General features: G+C 37.3%; 1 pseudogene across 2 annotated transcripts; it reads right to left on the bottom strand.

Moving 5' to 3' along the window:
• Positions 1-6,583: 6,583 nt before the first annotated feature.
• On the bottom strand, positions 6,584-8,343 carry LOC145120976 (protein SENSITIVITY TO RED LIGHT REDUCED 1 pseudogene; annotated as a pseudogene). 2 transcript variants are annotated; one of them, XR_013714445.1, is made up of 2 exons: positions 8,222-8,343; positions 6,584-7,442 (listed from the first exon to the last, which is right to left on the bottom strand). The product of XR_013714445.1 is annotated as a protein SENSITIVITY TO RED LIGHT REDUCED 1 pseudogene, transcript variant X1 (transcript). The 2 variants fall into 2 exon arrangements; XR_013714446.1 differs by having other exon boundaries at positions 8,226-8,343.
• Positions 8,344-15,578: the final 7,235 nt, after the last annotated feature.

Genomic DNA, 15,578 nt, shown 5'->3' with positions numbered 1-15,578 from the left:
AATAACAAAAATGAACTTATCTTTTTTACAAATAATAACATTCTTGTCTTTTTACCAAACAATAGCAACATATTTTTCTTTTCAACCAATAATAGCAACATATTTACATTTTAATCCAATAAATAGCATTGAAGTTATCTATTGTTACAAAAAATAAAAGCATGCTTAACTTTTTAAAAAATAATAGAAACATACTTTTCTTATGAACCAATAAAAGCAACATACTTATAATTTTATCTAATCATAGCATCATATTTATATTTTCAAGTAACTATTGTTTATTTGACACCATATAATGCATCATCAATTGTATAGACAATTATGTTATACAAATAAATTGTCAATTTATATTTTCAAGTAACAATCGATTCAATCTATTGCACTTTGTTATGACTTTTATCAATGTGATAAGATTATAATAAATTGTCAATTTCTTGATCTTTTAGAAAAAGATGTTCTAAATGGATTAGCATCTATAAAGAGGTCCTTCAACGACTATATATATTTACCGATTTCAATATATTTTTTTACACATTTCAATAATACCAATAACCCTGGTTTTTTTATAATTATTTTGCAATATCTATATACATTTGTATTTTATGTATGCGTTCCCCGCGTTTAACGCGGGTCATAATCTAGTTGATTCAAGAAACGAAAATAGAGTGCCGTGATTTCTTTCTTGAGGCCGTATCTCGATTTTTTTGAAACTTATTTGGAATTGATTCAAAAAGCAAAAAAAAAAAAATAGTTACGTGGATGCAATAATTATAGGCTTCAAATTATAACTACTTACCATAATTATAGGTATTTAATTTTAGATGATAAATTAACTTAATTAATAATTTCCTAAATTATCCATATAAAATGATTGGTTAAGAATTAGCTATATATATATATATATATATATATATATATATATATATATATATATATGTGTGTGTGTGTGTGTGTGTTTTAGAACATCGCAACATATACAAATTCGCCTCATATAAGCAATTTACCCCACCCCGTCGACCCTCACAACGACACAGTCTATACTCTCTGATCTAAAATTTACCTTTTTACCTAATCCATACTCCCGGATCTAAAATTTACCTCTTTACCTAGTCCATACTCCCGGATCAATAACTATGACCATTCCATACTCTCGGATTAGGGACAATTGACTAAGTCTAATCCCTGCTCTCGGATCAGTGACAAGTTTTAAAGTTCTACCCTCCGTGTATATCTCACTCGTACTCATAAGGAGATACTAGCCAATATTCCTCTTAATTAACTTAAGTTTACTCTGTATCATCATATAATTACCAGATATGCTCTTAACACATATTTCAAGCAATATCAAATATTTCACACACAAACATATATTTAATACTTTAATCAATATTTGCATTAAAATCATGTTCATGAAAGGGACTATGCACTCACCTTAGTAGCGTGATTTGATAAAATTTAACTAGAAACGATCAGCGGTTCATGATTTTCGGGCTCTGGACAAGGAACGCCTTCAGCAAACGAGAGAGAAAGAGAGAGAGAGAGAGAGAGAGAGAGAGAGAGAGAGAGAGAGAGAATTTGGTGTAAGAATGGTTAGTGTCGAGCTTGCTATTTATAGACTGTTTTGGGCTCTCTTACGTCGTGAGAATCAATACTCACGTCGTGAGGCCTGACTGCATCATCTCGCAGACTTGCCATTTGCGTTTCTAGCTTCGAAAGGTGTCCGTATGACTTCTCACGTCGTGAGAATTAATGCTCACGTCGTGAGCCCTGACAGATTAGGGTTTTTGCCACGTGTCATGCTCTCAGACAGCTACATCTTCGGAAGGTCATAACTTTTGCATACGAGCTCCATTTTTGACGTTCTTTATATCCACGCGTAGGTGGAGACGTACTCTACAACTTTTGTTCAGATCACTAAAGATAAAAAGTACTTTATCGTAAACTCACTTTTTACGATTCTCGGTGTCGTGCCGGTTTTGTCGCGAAACTTCGACATGTCATAACTTCTTCGTTATAACTCGGATTTTAGCGTTCTTTATATGTACGGAACCCTTGTGACATATACTATAATTTAGTTAAGATTATTTATTCTAAATAATATTCCGTGAAAAATTCATTTTTTGATGTTTATTGTCTCTAAATTGGCTAGCCCGAATCTGCGGGAGTTACATAAAACTCATAGATTTTGAGTTTATAAAACTTGTAAGGTTGTGTGGTAGTAGTTATCAAGTATTATCTTACTTAATTTATGAACCGACACTTAAACATTGGGGCAAACTCCTCCCACATAAACATTGTGTTTTCGTACAAAAACAAAGGGGTTTATATAAATAATTTGTTTTATGTAAGTTAATAAACCCCGTTCAGTCGTGTCATGATATTGATTAAGTGTTATATGACTTAATTTATGGTATTGACACTTATCGTTTTGAGTCACAAACTATCCCACTAAATACAGTCTCTTTCAACTAGAATAAGTGAACAAATACCCCGTATAAACCCAATATTGATTCTATACGGTAACGAAACAATTCTGGGATCTATAATGAGCTCACAACCGAACTACGACACCTCTACACCAACACTAAAATGGGGCGTGATAAAAGTTACACATCACCCACATGGGCGTGCTAAAAGTTACACATCACCAGCATAGGCGTGATTAAAGCTCCACATCAACGCTTTATCAACGTCTAGAAGTAAATAAAATATGAACGTCAACGCCAAACTCGTCTCATCAGGCGATGGTGTAGCTAACACATGTGGGAGGGATGTCAACCTGTATAGACCAGTGTTGTCGATCTATACCTGACGTTTCGCGTTCCATACGAGTTAACAGTTATAATGCAGAGGACGTGGACCAATACATACAGTCTTAGTGTGGTTATAAACATAGCCAATGCAGCTTAGGAAATGATCCTAACTCATAAAGCTTTTAGGAAACAAACATAATTATGTATTTTTCAAACGTCGTTTATCAACCGTTTAAGGTAATGTACATTTGTTTTGTACATAATTATGTTGAATATCATATTTGTTTATATGTACAATGTCTTTTCATGCTTTTTCAACATATTCGTGCATATATACAACAAGACTTTCAATTTAAGATTCATCAAATATACTTATATCTTTATAGCAATCTACTTAAAATCTTATGATTTTTATTAATATTAATTAATATTTCACAACAAAGTATAAGTATATTATATTTTAGAAATCTACTTTAACTTCTATGATTTATTAATGATTTATAACATTTTAGATTGCTATTTCATATACATTTTACCAATAACAAGTATGATGCATTTTAACGTATAAAAACTTGAAAATCATCAAAACGTTAATAGAGACACATGTATTCTCCCCCAAATATTAAAACTATAAATGAGGGTCTGTAGAAACTCACCCTTGAAACGTGAGTTCGACTTTTTTTAAAGTTGGTTCATTTTTTAGAAGCTTCGCATGGGAAACCAACAGCACCTTCTTGAGCTAAAACAAACCCCGAGACTATTTTTGTAATATTTTAAACCAAGGGACTTGTTTTTAATTAATTTATATTTGAAAAGGGTTGTTTTGTAATTTAACTAACACAAGGGACCATTTTTTTGTAATGACTAAGTCAAATGGGACCTGACTTGTAAAGATTTATATCAAGGGGGCTGATTTTAATTTAAAACTACAGCGGAGGAACTGGTTTTGCCACATTCACCAAATGTACAGAGGGGGGTGTATATCATCGTCTCCAACAGATCGGGCAAGGAACAGATGAATGAAAGTTGTCAACAGGAGCTCTGACGGTGGCTGGAGATCACAAGGAGGGTCTGATCGTGTCCGTCTAACACAACCGAAGGGGAAAGGATTTTTGGTCCTTGGCAGATCGAAGAAGACAAACTGAAGGCAGCGACAGGGGAGGCATCGGTGATCTTTTGGTCCACCATGAAAAAGGAAGGAGGAAGAAGGGGGAAGCCGATCTCTAACGACCCTCCTTGGTTCTCATGCTTCGACGTCGGTAACCTCAAATCGAGGGGAAGGGCAGACAGCAAGGAGGTGGCTGGCAGTGGGTGAACTGGGGGAACATCATCGATGCTTCCAGCTGTTCGAAGGGGTAGGAAACGAAGGCGACAACAGGTAGTAAGAAGGGCTGCTCCTGTGGTGATCGATGGGAACAGGTGAGGGCAAAAATAACAATGTTGATGCCTCCTTGTTCATTGGGAGAAAACAACACCTCCGACGAGGAGTTTCTGGCAGCAATCGAAGAAGGAAACAAGAAAGCAGCAACAAAGATCTTCAGGGGATTTTTGGTTGGTTCGATTGACAGGAAAGAGAGCCGTAGCTTCTCTTTTTGGCCGGAAAATGACATCTTTGGTGAGAGGTGTGTCTTCATAGCCGTTCCAAGAGGAAGAAAGAGAGAAAGATGGGTTGAGAGAAGCTTTTTCAATTTGAATTTGGTTTGGTATTGTATGTAAAATCTTATCTCCTTATATTTGAGTTGATTTTAACATGATTTTGGTTGTACAAATTATAATCTTGAAAGATATTATAGATTACTTTGCAAGGTATACATATACATGTATGTATTTGGAGGGTTAGGAAAAAATTGTGCATTCATGAGTCTTGTACATACACACTCATGTTTGGAATAGATTTTTTGGTAAATTTAAAAGATATAGGAAGGTATTAAGAAGAGACACAAGTATATGAAATGTACTTTCAATATTTAGTGAGGAAATCGTTTTTCTGGATCATATGCTAATAGCTCCTGAAATGTAAAAATCTTTATGAATTTGTCTTCCGGTTGTGGTGATTCCAGAAATGCAGACAAAATTCAATTTCGGTATACAGAACTCCAGGAAACGGCGTTCAAAGTTTCGCGAATAATTGGCTCATATTCGACAGATTTTACGAATTCGATTTTGATCGAGATTAAAAATGTTATAAAAATGAAGTAAAATAATAGACTGTAGTCTGAGTTCAAACATGCTCAAAAGTTATTTATGAGGTTCGTAGCTATTCCAAACGAAGCAGTGCATAGTTCGTTTCAGAAAAATCAGATAAATATTTATTTTGTATAACTTTAAAGAGACGTAACTTTCTCATATAATATTCGTTTTGGACGTTCTTTATATCCACGAAATCAGGATAACATAATCTATTTAAATTTATTATTCATAGCTCTCAAGTATACTTAATGCAAAATTTTATTTTTAACGTCACAAATAGAGTTTTTTTTTGTGATTTTCGATTCGATCCTCAACGATATATGATTTAAGCAATTTGAGATGTTTTGAAAGTAATTATGAATATAATATCTTTAACATATATTATAAACATAAAATTATATACAATTGGTTTTTAATACATAATAGTTCGCGGTGGTTTAACCGTCAAATTCTGACCAGTTTTTACCAATTGTTACAACTTGAAACAATGTTCTTTAATTTGGGTTTGTAATTTCAGTTTGAACTAATGTTTTTGCTACTACTTTTACTATTTTGGGGATGTATTTCAAACTATGTTGACTCGATGAATGTTTGTAATTGTATGAATGACCTAATGTTTAATTTGGTTATTAATGTATTTTATATTTTAGTCTGTAATGGTATGTTATAAATTGTTATGGTATTAATGCATGTTTTGGCGATTACCAAAAATAACAGCACAATTCATTAACTTGCAAACTAATATATGCAATACAACTTGCAAACTGATACTATCCAATACAAATTAAAGCAAACTGATATTATCCAATAAAACTTAATGCTACACTTTGTACACTAGAATTGACACAAAAAAACCAACTAATAGCTACATACAACTTCAATTTCAGATTTTCTTGTTCAAGCTTCATTCTAATGTTCATACAAGCACATTTTTGCTCCTCTACCGCCTAACCAATGAACTTGCAATCAGGATCCTGCAAAGTTGCATTTTTAAACATTTAACAATGGTAAAAATTACAGAAAATAGGAGAAAGTAGGAGATTAGGTTAGATTTATCAAGAAATTGACATTAACTGAGTTAGAACAAGCATACTAACTTTTCCAGGGATGTTCTTGCTCCATGAGGTACGGATCACAACTTCAGATCCACAATTGCATTTAATAGCCATTTTTTGTTGGAGAAGGCTAATCGAAGAAGAAAATTAGGAAGAAATAATGGGGAAGAACACTGACGAAGGTGAATGAAAGAAAGGGAGGGGCAACGACTCTAATAGGATTTTGATCCACTTTAAAATTTTGCTCATTTTGTTGCATTTTGATGCCAAATATGTTACATTGAAAATCATAATCGAAAGAGAAGAATATGCAACAAGAGATCAACAAATGTTGAACCTAAAGATCCTTTTTGTTACCTAACGTTGTTTGTATTGCATTTTACATGTATTAGATTGCGATTATAAACAACCTCCATGAGATACTATTATATTTTTTGTTTCTTTTGTATGTGCAAAAGACAAATGCTCTTATCATCCCCATCATCCAAAATAGCGGTAGAGTGTTTGTCTAGTCATGCGTAATGACCCCAGCTAAAGAGATGTGAATATGGTGTCCAGAAAAAAAATGTTCAATTACAAGCACGATAAGAACACACATGTTCAATTGCAAGCACGATAACATTCTTATACAAGTTTAGAGATGATACTAACATATCTTTAATCCTAATAAGAGGATTTAAGATGTTAATTTCAAGTTCATATCAGGAATTCAGGATCGACACTAAAAAAATGCCAACATAAACCTACAAAGGGTCGAGAAAAATCATTGGAGACAATACGAAGCTCATACTCTTTGGTGAATGGTTGTATGGCTCTTATATACTTATAACTATCCAAAATAATGTTCAAGGCAATTCGTTGTTCGATATATCCCTCAAAACTGTTGCCAATAATTACGATTTGGTTCAACTTATCATGTCTCCAATTGGTCTTTAATAAACTCTCGTATAACCAAAGGTCACAATGTGGCATGAAAAAAAGAATTGGGTCAACTGCTTCTCTCCTACCTTGTTCGTTGACCGAAAGAACATGAAAACCGAGCTCCTCCATGACCTTTGACTCGGTCAAAGAAATAATCGGATCAAAAACTTCCATGTCTCCAATCCAATTAAGGTTTCTTTTCATTAGAATTGCAAGGCTGAGTTGCCATTGAGATGATTTAGCTTTTTCGACGCTACCAATTCCGTATATCACAATCTTTACTTTGTGTTCGGATTGTGTAAGCTTGTGGAAATGGTGTGAAGCTTCGGGGGTATGGATTTGATCCAGAAAAGCTTTGAAGAATTGAGACTCTTTGAGCATTTCAATGTTCATTTGGATATTTTGCATCACTTCAAGTTCTCTTTCTGGAGTTGTTTTGGTGTCTCTTGGAGCCCATTGTGTTTGTTGTCGTTCTTCTAGCCATGGAGGTTTGAAGAATTTCATTTTCTGATCTACTTCCATTCTTCCGTTTCCATTAAAAGACAAAAATACCCTCATTATATACTTATCAAAGTAATTAGATAATAAAATTTCAAGAATATATGACATGTTTAAAAGAATTTTTACATACTCAATCCATTTCATCTATATACAGTCTAACAAACCAAACACCCATCTGCATTAACTCAATAAGAAACACTTATAGATAGCTTAATTACCGAATTAAGTTAATAAACATCAACTAAAGTAAGTATTAGCTTTGCTTTAAACATTGGCATACAATTGCTGATGCAAAGACATTCACACGTTGAAATTACAACCTATGGATCTGATACACCTTAAAAATCCAATAATCAACACGAGTCTTGAGTCTTGACTAATTAATTGTAGATACAGTATTGGTTATGCGTTCATTAAGCAATTCTAGTGAAACATATATAGGTAAATAAGAGGAAGTAGAGTTACTACTTCAATATTGTAAAAGTTAATAGTTAAAAACATTTAATTGGCACTTCAAATAAATTAGGGTTTCTAAATGCTTTGATTGGAGGTTAAGCAAGTGTACAAGTTTAGAATAATAAACAAAAGTGACATGTAGAAGGTTCTGAAACAATATTCATTGGATCGATGTTGCGCAAGATAAGTCACGATCAATAAACAAAATTGATAGATCAAGAGGATACTTTAAAAGATATATAGCACAAACAAAAGTTATAATAAATAAATAAAGCAACGATCTCCATACTCTCTACATTAATATAAATTAATCGTTTTTAAGATTGGAGAGAAAGAGAAACTCACTTACTAACGAAGCAAAAAGAGGAAGAGTAGCAGATGCGGCGCACGGAGTACGTACAGAAGCGACTGCAGGAGCAGCGAGAGGTGGAGATCGATAATTAAAGATTTAAAGATGGTGTACCGTGTACGTGTTGTTTTTTGAGTTTTGAGTTTTGACTAATTGGGTTACGCGATAGTAATAATACCCCCATAGTAGTTTGTTACTTTGTTATAAGAGTAAATTACAGTTTTGGTCCCTTTAGTTTACACATGTCTACAGTTTTAATCAATTTTATTATTTTTCATATGGCTCAATCCATGTGCTTTTCAAAAGTTGCAACCCTAATCTTTGAGACTTAACTGTTAACCTAACTATGTAAAATGTTTCCAAATGACAAACTTACCCCTATTTTTTTCTTTTTCTTTTTTACTATATTTTATACACTTAATATTTTAATGATGACTCACCACCGGCTACCACCTCCTCTTTCGAAATGTCAATGTATAAATATAAGAGAACTAATTTGTACACTGTAACATTCCATTTTTCAAGTAGCTTCAAATTCATCTCTTGGAATTTAATTATGTCATTTTTGGCCCTTGGTTTGGAAGGAAGTGGCAAAAGGAGGCCCTAGTGGCAAAATGGTGATTTTGGGAATTTGAAGTAGTACGTTGGGTGTACATGTGAGTACGCTAAGCGTACTAGGGCGTGCCTTAGTACGCTGGGCGTACGAGTGCCAGGGTGGAACCCTAACTTTTAGGGTTTGTGGAAGTATTTAAGCACCTTATGGGCCATTTCCTCTCATTTCTTTCAGCCTCCACACCTCCCTTAGCCGTCTTGAGAGAACCCTAGCCTCCTAGTGATCATTGTTGAGCTTATAAGTGATGGGTTTTAGACAAAAGAACAATCCTATGTGCTCATACAAAACCCTAAAGCTTGGATCTAGGCTTCTCTTTTGTACATGTAATTCATCCAAGACTTGAAACCCTAATCTAGCATACATTGAAATCGAAATCTATAATGAATTAGTTTAGATGATACATTTCAATGATTGCAAGAATCCTTTGATCTTCAAGAAGCTTAGTATCACAAGTGTAACACCTCTAATGGCTCACAAACACCACAAGCAAGAGAATGATGTATAGGAGTGATGTGTATTTTTAATGTACTAGTTTTTATTTATAATTCTTATTTTATCGCATCTAAACCACACCTTACAGGCAGTGAACTCGATCGAGTATAGTATAGCTTTGATAAGCAAGGGTGTCGAACTCAAGGGGAATGGTAGTGAATTAATTTAAAATATTTGATTATAGGTTACACAAAACACACAAAAGCAGTAAAGAAAGGGTTTATTAAATCGCAAACGAACAACTAAATAGCAATTCTCGATAAACTGACAGGAAGACAAATCTCTTTAGGTACTTTGGTTTAGACAAATTACACCTTAAGATCATAGACAATTGCACAAACAGATTTATTTATTTATGTTCACCGATTTCTAAAATGATTAGATTCACGTTCGCTATTACTAATCCTTTAGCAAACAAGTCAATTCAAGCAATGATCAGTTGATTAAACTAACGTGTTTCCTAGTGTTCAGTTCGTATCAAGCAAGACTTGTAATAATAGTTAATCAAATTACTAATTCAATTAACCTCTTGTTGATGGTTCGTCACATAAGGCTCACACATTAACTTACTTATTTCCTAGTTAACCCTAGTTTCACGTTCGCTATTCCTAGGCATATAAGCTGTAACATCCCAAAATTTTAAGCCAAATTTAAACTTTTTCAACCATAAAACCAAATAGTGTTTTACAAAAATGTTTTCAAAATATTATTCATCAGAGTGTCCCAATAACGAAATCATAAGGATGCGGATCGGTACGGTCACGCCTTCGCCTTGCCATGATCTCCTGAAGTACCTGAAACAATAAACTGAAACTATAAGCCCGAGGGCTTAGTGAACTACCCACAAAATACCAATACCACACCGATAATACCATATCAATAACAGATAATCAACAACATGCATACTGGGCCTTCGGCCTGACTGGGCCTACAGTCTATCTGGATCTATCCCGAACCTTCGGTATGACTGGACCGCCATACGGGCCTACAGTCTACCCGGACCGCTCGTAGGGTATATTGGCCTTCAGCACAAAACAGGACCGCCTCAACCCAAACATCAAGCCAATAACCATGTGCACAAGACTAACATATATTAGCATATACAGATATCAGATATAACTATCTCACAGATCATCGATCATAGCAATCTCTCCTAACCAGAGCACCGACCTAACCAGGTCACTAACATACCAATCCTAACGGATCATAAGAGCATAACAACATACTGTCTATCATGATACCGATCTAACAGATCATAACCACATGTAGCATACTGTAACCAAGATGACAACTAAAAGGGTCGGCCTTGGTGCCTTAGACCCTATTGATATATTGAGGATAACTCACCTTGCGAAATTCGGCTCGGTAACTAAACTCCAACTCTCAGATCACGGCCACAAACTCCACCACCTGTTATCATATTAGAACCATACTCGTAAGTTCCTCAACCTTTCAAGGTACCCCATAAGTCAACTAGTCAACCCATGGTCAAAGTCAAAGTCAACAGTCAAGGTTAACAGTCCATGTTGACCCTTACTCGTCGAGTACCCTCGGCTACTCGCCGAGTTCCTCGATATACTTGTCCACTCGCCGAGCCCTCAGAGTGACTCGTCGAGTTCCTAAGGTCCGCGATCGAAGCCCTACGGCCCCTCGTCGAGTTTTCCTTCTAGCAACTCGACAGGTTCACACACATTCATCAATTTGGGGAAACCTTAACCGACTCGCCGAGTTGTTCATCCAACTCGTCGAGTCTACGACAATCTTCATCGGACTCTCCGAGTTGTTCATCCAACTCGTCGAGTTCAATGCCTATCTTCATATGACTCGCCGAGTCGACTATGCGACTCGCCGAGTCTCTTCAGCCCCTTTAACCATGCAGACACTTTCTAAGCCATGCCAAGGCCCCAAATTGCAGATCCAACTTCCTTAGGCATGCTTATCACGTAAAGTTGCAAACTTTACGTGCATGCAAGGCTTTAAGACCCTAAAATGGCACAACTAAGCTTGCAATGAAGTCACATTCTTGAGAGAAGGCTCATACTAGACATGGCTGATGGCTTTATGAATCTAGAAGCCAAGGGGAGTCCAGATCTGAAGTTACAACTTCAGATCTTGGCTTAAACACAAGAATCCTTTCCTAAACTTATGCACAAAAGGGTTTAGGAGAAAATGAGCCAAGGGAAAAACGATCTAATACCTTCAAGAGAGCCCTTTCTGATGCAGAACTTGAAACCCACAAACTCTTGCTTCAACTAGCTTGCTTCCCAAAAGATTCCCTCACCAAAAATCTTCCTCCAAGCTTAAACTTCCAAAGAATACACACACACACTCGAGTTAGGGTTCTTCTGGACTCTCAATGGACTGTAAAGAGGCCAAAGGAGGCTTATGATTCTTTAAATAGGGTGAAAAACGCCGGGATTAGGGTTTCATCTGCCAGCTCCTACTCGTCGAGTCCCTTCTTGAACTCGGCGAGTAGGCCACTAAATACGCGAACCAACCCGCTGCTACTCGATAAGTGGGGCAAACAACTCGTCGAGTAGGCCTTGAAAACAAAAAGATTCTTATTTAAATCAATACATGAGAATTGGGGCGTTACAACTCTCCCCCACTTGAATTAAACTTCGCCCTCAAAGTCCGGTGTGACAAACAATGTCGGGTAATGCTCCCGCATTTCCGCCTCCGGCTCCCACGTCCACTCAGATCCCTTCCGATGCTCCTACTGTACCTTCACCAAATGTATCTCCTTATTCCGCAACACTTTCGTCTTCCTCTCAAGTATGGCCACAGGCCTCTCCACATAATTCAGGCGCTCATCTACCTGAATATCATCCAATGACACCACTGCCTCCTGATCCACAATGCACTTACGCAGCTGCGAAACGTGGAAAGTGTTGTGGATCCGACTAAGCTCCTCCGGGAGCTCTAACCTGTACGCCACCTTGCCAATCCTGGCAATGACCTTGAACGGCCCAATGTATCGGGGACCCAATTTCCCCCGCTTCCTGAAGCGAATCACACCCTTCCAGGGCGATACCTTCATGAGCACCATATCATCCACCTGAAACTCCAACTCGGATCGACGTCTATCGGCGTAACTCTTCTGCCGACTCTGAGAGGTCTGCAGTCGCTGCCTAATCTACTGGATCTTCTTGGTAGTCTGCAGGACTACCTCCGTCTGCCCCATCACTCGGTGTCCAACTTCACCCCAACAAACCGGGGTGCGACATCTGCGCCCATACAGTAACTCAAAAGGCGGGGCGCCAATACTGGAATGGTAGCTATTATTGTAAGCAAACTATGCGAGAGGTAGGTGGGAATCCCAACCCCTACCGAAATCAATGACACACGCCCTCAACATATCCTCGAGGGTCTGAATGGTCCGCTCACTCTGACCGTCTGTCTGTGGATGAAACGTTGTGCTAAAGTGCAAGCGTGTACCCAGTTCCTCGTGGAACTTCTGCCAGAAACGGGAGGTAAACCTGACTTCTCGGTCAGAAACGATGGAGACCGGAACCCCATGGCGAGAGACAATCTCGCGGACGTACATGTCGGCCAATTTCTCGGCCGACGAACTCTCCCGAATAGCCAAGAAATGGGCACTCTTGGTCAATCGATCCACGATGACCCATATAGCATCGAACCCATTCGCCGTCCTCGGCAGCTTCGTAATGAAGTCCATCGTGATTTGCTCCCATTTCCAGATGGGATTTTCTAGAGGCTGCAGCTTACCATGCGGCCTCTGATGTTCGGCCTTGACCATCCTACAGGTCAAGCATCTCTCAACATACCAAGCGATTTCTCGCTTCATACATGGCCACCAGTAACTCAAACTCAGATCGTGGTATATCTTGGTGGATCCGGGTGTATAGAAAAATAAGACTTATGAGCCTCCTCCATCACTGTCTGCCTGACCCCACCAGACATCGGAACCAAACCCGACCGTATCGGGTCAATAACCCACGACTATCCTGAACAAACCGGGCGCTCTCGCCCTTGACCTTTTCCAACTTCCAGTTCTCTGGCCGCATGCCCTAAACCTGGGCATCTCTAATCAAGCTCACAAGCGGGGAATCCACCGCTATCCTCATGCACCTTGCTGGGGTAGAAGACCCAGCTGACTTGCGGCTCAAAGCGTCCGCAACCACATTCACTTTACCGGGGTGGTAAAGGATCTCGCAGTCGTAGTCCTTGACTACATCCAGCCACCTGCGCTGCCTCATGTTCAGGTTCAGCTGATCCATGATGTGCCTCAAACTCTTGTGATCCGTGTATATGGTACAACGGACCCCATATAGGTAATGCCTCCAAATCTTGAGAGCGAATACCACCGCTCCCAACTCCAGATCGTGCGTAGGGTATCTCGTCTCTGTTGGGTTTTGAGCATTCTAACACTCCTATGGTGTACATGCAACCCTATAAACCTTGGATCTATGTTTTCTCTATTATACATGCAAATATTAAATATTCCAAGGTTTCATCCTAACTAGCATATTATGAAGCACCTATACTACAAAGTTCTAGTTAGATGACATACCTTTTGATGTAGCTTGATGTCTTCAAGCTTTAAGAGCTTAGCCCCAATAGTGTGGAAGCCTCAAGTGGAATCACAAATCACCAAAACACCTTGGAAAACCTTTAGAGAATATGGATACTTGGCTCACACTATGAAATCGGTTATTGCCCTCTTTAGTGTATCCACACTAGCCACTAGCCTAATTTCATGAACCATAAGACCCTTTATATAGTGTGGAGGATTAGGGTTAAACCCTAATACCCATGACCTTTCATTTCCTAGGATCCATGGGTTAAAGCTTCATGGACTATCCATGAAGACTTAGCCCAACCTAAATGAACTTGGCCCAATACACACACACACACATATATATATATATCTAAGAGTCCATATTTAATTAGTTCCTTTTGATCACTTAATTAATTATAAATTAATTCTTGATCAATACTAATTAAATAATATGATTATATATTAATATATTAGAACTTATAATATATTAATATAAATCATAAATATACTATTCTCAAAAGACTATCCATATAAATTGTGTCGGTGAAGTGCAACCCAAATGGTGATGGGTTTTCAGCATTCTAACACTCCTATGGTGTACATGCAACCCTAGAAACCTTGGATCTATGTTTGACTAAGATACATGCAAATAATTATTTTTCCAAGGTTCTTATCCTAACTAGCATGACATGGGGTACTTGAATCAAATAAAACTAGTAGAATTACTTACCTTGTAGTAGTAGTTGATTGCTTGGAGTTTGAGAGCCTAGCACCAATAATGTCGATGCCTCAAATGGAAGTCACAAATCACCACAAACTTGGAAACTTGAGAGAATAGTCACAAACTTCTTGAAATCGGCCCTCTTAGTTTACACACATCAACTAGTGCAATTTCAAGAACCAAAGCCTCCTTTATATAGTGTGGTGGATTAGGGTTACATCCATGTAAACCCTAATACCCATGTCTTTTCATTTCCATGAGATCCATGGGTTAAAGCTCCATGGAGTATCCATGGACTTTCCATGCAAGCCTAGCCCATTCCAAATAAGCATTAGCCCACACTATATAAATACAAGAGCCCATATTTAATTAGTCATACTTTTGATCTCTAAATTAATTCTAGATTAATTATAGATCAATACTAATTAAATAATATGATTTTATATTAATATATTAGGACTTATAATATATTAATAAATCATAACTTATACTATTCTTAAACGATTATCCATAAATTGTTCGGGTGAAGTGCAACCCAAATGGACCATGTCGGGTCGGGTCAAGTACATACCAAATATAGTTATGGACTTAGACACTATATCCAACAGTCTCCCACTTGGATAAGTCTAATAACTATAGTTGCAAGTATGACTTCAGGAACCGATCAGCAATCATAGCTCTTTAAACTCTGTTGAACTATGAAGCGCCATTTTAGATAAGTGATCATATAATCCTCTGTTCTAGATATCAGCCGGACAAATACATGGAACATGGTCTTGCTTATTGTCCAGCATTTGTTTCCCGATTTCCGATTTGTTTGACATAGAACTTAACTGAACACATCAATTTAGTTTTGATCGGGCCCAGTACATAGGTCAAAACAAAATAATCGAGGGGCCCAGATATCGCTTCTAATCCTAGAAGGAACAGATAAACTTCGACTCATATGTTTGCTCTACTACTTGTTGAATTACACACAAAAGCACGGTTTATAACATCGAGTTA

Source organism: Lactuca virosa, chromosome 6, assembly GCF_052849685.1.
Source record: "Lactuca virosa cultivar CGN04683 chromosome 6, Lactuca_virosa_CGN04683_v6, whole genome shotgun sequence".
NCBI lineage: Eukaryota > Viridiplantae > Streptophyta > Magnoliopsida > Asterales > Asteraceae > Lactuca > Lactuca virosa.
The sequence above is the reverse complement of the archived record's forward strand: the minus strand, read 5'-3'. Positions and strand labels throughout refer to the sequence as shown.